Here is a 6000-nt window from a genome sequence, read left to right on the forward strand (position 1 = left end):
TACCTGAGATAACCAGAACTCACATTTCTTGAATTTTGCAAACAATCTGTGTTCCCTTTGCTCTGTAGAACTAACCTTAGATGTTGCTCATGCTCTGACTTAGACTAAGAATAAACTAGGATATCATCGATGAAGACGATCACAAACTGATCCAGATAATCCTTCAACACTCTGTTCGTCATTTCCATAAAAGCAGTAGAGGCATTAGTCAATGCAAAAGACATGACTAAGAACTCATAATGCCCATATCTGGTACGAAAAGCAGACTTTGGTATGTCTCCCTCCTTGACCCTCAACTGATGATAACCAGAACGAAGGTCGACCTTTGAGAATACTTTCTTACCTTGCAACTGATCAAACAAATCATCTATCCTTGGCAAAGGATACTTATTCTTAATTATTTGCTTATTTAGTTCTATGTAATCAATACACATCCTCAGATAACCATCTTTCTTCTTCATAAACAGAACTGGCGCACCCGAAGGTGAGAAACTAGGTCTGATAAAACCCAAATCCAACAGCTCTTGTAAATGTACTTTCAATTCTTTCAACTCAGCTGGGGCCATTCTGTAAGGTGCTCTAGACACTGGCTCCGTCTCTGGTGCCAGTTCTATCACAAACTCAATCTCTCTGTGTGGTGGCAACCCTGGCAAATCTTCTAGAAACACATCCAGGAATTCACGAACTAATCTGGTCTCTTCTGGTCTCACTGGCACGACCTGAGTGGTGTCAACCACATTGGCTAAGAATCCAATGCAACCTCCTTGCAATAGATCTCTAGCCCTCAAAACAGAAATCATAGGTATGTGAGGTCCATGCACAGTACCAACAAACACAAAAGGATCCTCACCTTCAGGCTCAAAGGTGATCATCTTCCTTCTGCAATCAATGGTTGCCCCATACTTTACCAACCAATCCATACCCAAAATCATATTGAAGTCAGTCATAACCAACTCTGTCAAATCCACTAACTCCTCTCTGCCCTCCACTGTCACTGGCAAAGATGTGACCCATCTCTTGGATGCCACTATTTCCCTAGTGGGTAATAAAGTTCCAAACCCCACAGCATAAAAATCACAGGGTCTACACAGTCTATCAATAATACTACTAGCAACAAAAGAATGTGTAGCACCAGAATCAATCAAAACATTATAAGGGGTTCCAGCACTAAAAATCTGACCTGTAACTACTGAGGGAGAAGCCTTAGCTTCTGCTTGTGTCAACGCGAACACTCGAGCTGGGGCCGAGCTATCCACTTTCTCTAGGGTTCTTCCTTTCTTTCCTTAGGGAAATCCTTCTTAAAATAACCCACTCCACACAAATAGAAGGCCTTTGCCCTACACTCTCCCAAATGATGCCTCTTACATCTAGGGCATTCAGGACGAGTCTTCCAGGCTTCACTACCACCTTAACGACCCATTGAAATCCCACGGGGTCGCCTATCAGGACCTGGAACTAGGAAGGTGTCAGGAACCTTCCTCTTCTGATCACTGGGGCCTCCACCCCTACTTGAACCCACAAAAGGAGAAGTTGTTCTCCTAAATTCCTCTCTAGCTGCATTATCTCGCCAAATCTTGTTCTTTGCACTCTCAGCTATGAGTGCCTTCTCGACCATCTGTGCATAGGTAGTAACCCCAGCCATAGTGGTAATGCGAACATCACAGGCTAGTCTGGGCTGTAGCCCTGGAGAAATCTCTCCCTCCTAGTCCAATCCGTGGGCACCAACTCCATGGCAAACTTTGCCAATCGGTCAAACTTCAGGGCATACTCAGTCACTGACAAACTTCCCTGAAGCAACCTGATGAACTCCTCAGCCTTTGCTGCTCTGATGGCATCGTTATAATATTTCTCGTTAAACAGAGTCTAAAACTCTTCCCAACTCAGGGCATTGGCATTTCTAGTCTGGGATATAACCTCCCACCAAATTCGGGCATCCTCCCGAAACATATATGTGGCACAAGCCACCCTCTCATTACGAGTCATCTTATTGAAGTCCAGGATGGGGGTAATCATACTCATCCACTGCTCTGCCTTGGCAGGATCTGCACTGTCTTCAAAAATTGGAGGTTGCTGTTTCCTGAACCTTTCATAGAGAGGCTCCCATTTATTACCAACATTAGGCAGGGGCTCAGCTGCTGTCACCGACACAGGAGGTTCCTCTGATACACTGGCCACTGCAGGAGCTCTCAGGAGGCAGAGTTCTTCTCCCTGCCTCAACACTGTAGCCCTGTAGATCATTAATTAACTGTTGCTAGATTGCAGGAGTTGGCTGTGGAATCTGTCCCTGGTCATTCTCTTGAACCTGATTATTATTATTCTGGCCTTGATCACTCTGGCCAGCTAATGTGTCTGTCTGTCCTGGATTCATTCTTATCAACTTATACATTGCTGAAACAATAGTCAATACGACCAATCAGGTAGTAATAACTAAACCGCTTGTCGCCTTACAGTCCAAGAACAAGCAGATAATTATCATATTCCATAGTCATACAAATATACAAATAAATACATGATCACATCATTTAGCATTTAACATGTATCAAATAATAGTTCACAATGAACAATACTAATGAGTATGTTCCAGCAATTTTAGGACTATTTAGCACACAGTTGCTGAAAATGTATTATTCAAGGAACAGTCTTAACATGGTGTCTCATGTAAACAGGTAAAGCATTTATACTATATTTAAGCAGTTATACATATAACTACATAAATAGTTACAAAATCATGAGTCGAGCTTGTCTTCAGTGGTGAGTGTACATGCCCAGCCAGTCTACAAGAACCCTAAACCTTGGCACGCTTTGATACCAAGTTGTAACACCCTGGTTACCCCAAGACCGTTACAGTGAATGTTGAACCGTGAATTTAACTCGCTACCCGAGTTCTTTGGTTAAAAACGTGCTTCTAGGTGTTATTAATAGGTTAAGGTGGAAAACCAATCAAAAGGAAATGATATATTTTATTTAAAACATAAAACTGTTCATGGGCCCATAAAAACGTTTACGAGTTGTTTACAATGTAAAATGGTCATTACTGTGTAAAATTTACAACACGCCAATCTAAGCAGCAAAAATAGGGTAAACCCCCTAGTTCCCCTAAGAACTCCTTGGCCGTGGTGGTCAAGCAACCGCATATGTACACAACACCACCTAAGCTCTCCACTCAAGGCTGGATGAGATTTTCTTTCCCTTTACCTACACCACATAGCACCCATGAGCCAAAGCCCAACAAGAAAACACAGCAATGCATATAAATATTATCAAATGATTATTATTATAATCACACAAAGCTTATAGCTCCGAACAGATGAGTGAATATCACTTGAGGTTCTGGTAAACAATAATGAGTGACTGACAAGCAAGTCACTAGCTTAAACAAATGAGTGACTGACAGGTAAGTCACTAGCTTAAACAGATGAGTGACTGATGGGTAAGTCACTAGCATAAACAGATGAGTGACTGCTGGGTAAGTCACTAGCTTAAACAGATGAATGACTGATGGGTAAGTTACATGGGGCTCGGCACCCACATCCATGTGACTAAATAGTCACTTTGGCTCTATGTAACTAGCCATTGGCTAGACAAGCACTTATAGTATTCATCGAACTTGAGGTTGGTCCGGCATTAATGCTCTTCTCAGTCATTTAATGTAGATGTCGATTAGATCTAATCTTTGTTGGCTTGCGTTGAACACGCTAAGGTCGTTCCTAACTTATGAGTCAGGACTGTGTGACCAGTGCCCAGTACCACTGCCGAACTTGACTAATGAGTCACAACTTCACAGTTGATGCTGATACCTTTGCCAATTCTGACTATTCAGTCAGTGCCATGCACAAGTGAGCAAGATTTGTTAAGCATTCAATATTCAATCTATTTCCACATTTAAACATTCAACATGCCTCATGAATAACCATGCATGTCACATATGGGGTGCAATTTTCTTACCTCTGATTCAAGCGAGAATTAATAAAAGAACGACCCTTGAGAACGATCTGTCTTTTAGTTCCTTAGCGGTCACCTAGTCATAACCAATTGGAATCCATTAATAAAGTAAATCAATAAATGGTTCACAATCTAAAACCACACTCCCGGGATCAATCGCACACTCTTGGGAATCTCAATCTACTCAAGCGGGGTAAAGGAACCAACCTCTGAGCTTTAAAAACCATCCCGAGCCCTAAAAATGAGATTTGCTGGAGTTGGCCTAGCATTGGGGCGTTGCCAAATGGAGTTGGGGCGCTGACCCAAGGCAGAGAGGCCCTAGTCTCTGCCCTGCATAGCGCTGGGGTGCCAAGTTTGGTGCTAGGGCGCCAGCTTCAAACCAGAGAAATTTCTGGTTTTCACTCCTTACAATTTCCCTTGAAACCAACCCTCCAAACCAATCCTAAACCTTACCAATGCATCCAATTCAACCCCTAAACTTCATCTACATCACACCATCATCAAAACCCAAGCAATCAAACTCAAAAACTTCAACTAATTCCCAACTATCCACATCAAAATCCATAAGCTAAAAACTACAAGAAAAACAGAGCAAAGCTTAGATTCATGGATGATTTCTTACCTCAAGTTGGTTTTGAGTCCTCTTCAATGGATGAACCAAGATCCTGAGCTCAAAACTTTAATTTCCTAGCTTATTTCTTCAATTTGGGCTACAAAAATCTGAAGGAAGAAGGAGGAAGAATGGTGTACGGGTGACAGAAAAATCTTTCTCTGTTTTGATTATGCTAATGGCCTTCTACAGCTTACCAAGGTCATACATATTCCTTGCCAAATGACCAAATTGCCCCCACGGCCATGTGACTAAATAGTAACTGTGGCTCTAAGTAACTAACCTTTGGCTAGATAAGCGCTTATAGTATTCATCAAACTTGAGGTCGGTCCGACATTAATGCTCTTCTGAGTCATTTAATGTGGATTTCGATTAGATCTAATATTTGTTGGCTTGCGTTGAACACGCTAAGGCCATTCCTGACTTATCAGTCAGCACTGTGTGACCAGTGCCCAGTACCACTGCCAAACTTGACTAATGAGTCACAACTTCACAGTTGATACTGATACCTTTGCCAATTCTGACTATTCAGTCAGTGCCATGCACAAGTGAGCAAGATTTGCTAAGCATTCAATATTCAATCTATTTCCACTTTTAAACATTCAACATGCCTCATGAATAACCATGCATGTCACATATGGGGTGTAGTTTTCTTACATCTGATTCAAGCGAGAATTAATAAAAGAACGACCCTTGAGAACGATCTGTCTTTTAGTTCCTTAGCGGTCACCTAGTCATAACCAATTGGAATCCATTAATAAAGTAAATCAATAAATGGTTCACAATCTAAAACCACACTCCCGGGATCAATCCCACACTCTTGGGAATCTCAATCTACTCAAACGGGGTAAAGGAACCAACCCCCGAGCCTTTAAAACCATCCCGAGCCCTACAAATGAAATTTGCTGGAATTGGCCTAGTGCTAGGGCGCTGCCAAATGGCTCTAGGGCACAGACCCAAGGAAGAGAGGCCCTAGTCTCTGCCCTGCATGGTGCTGGGGCACCAGGACTGGCGCTGGGGTGCCAGCTTCAGACTAGAGAAATTTATGGTTTTCCCTCCTTGCAATTTCCCTTGAAACCAACCCTCCAAACAAATCCCAAACCTTACCAAAACATCCAATTCAACCCCTAAACTTCATCTACATCACACCCTCATCAAATCCCAAGCAATCAAACTCAAAAACTTCCACTAATTCCCAACTATCCACATCAAAATCCATAAGCTGAAAACTATAAGAAAAACAAATAAAAGCTTATATTCATGGGTGATTTCTTACCTCAAGTTGGTTTTGAGTCCTCTTCAATGGATGAACCAAGATCCTAAGCTCAAACCTTTAATTTCCTAGCATATTTCTTCAATTTGGGCTTTAAAAATCTGAAGGAAGAAGGAGGAAGAATGGTGCGGGTGAGAGAAAAATCTTGCTCTTTTTTTATTATGCTAATGGCCTT

Source organism: Humulus lupulus, chromosome 7 (genome assembly GCF_963169125.1).
Source record: "Humulus lupulus chromosome 7, drHumLupu1.1, whole genome shotgun sequence".
In the NCBI taxonomy this organism is placed as follows: Eukaryota; Viridiplantae; Streptophyta; class Magnoliopsida; order Rosales; family Cannabaceae; genus Humulus; species Humulus lupulus.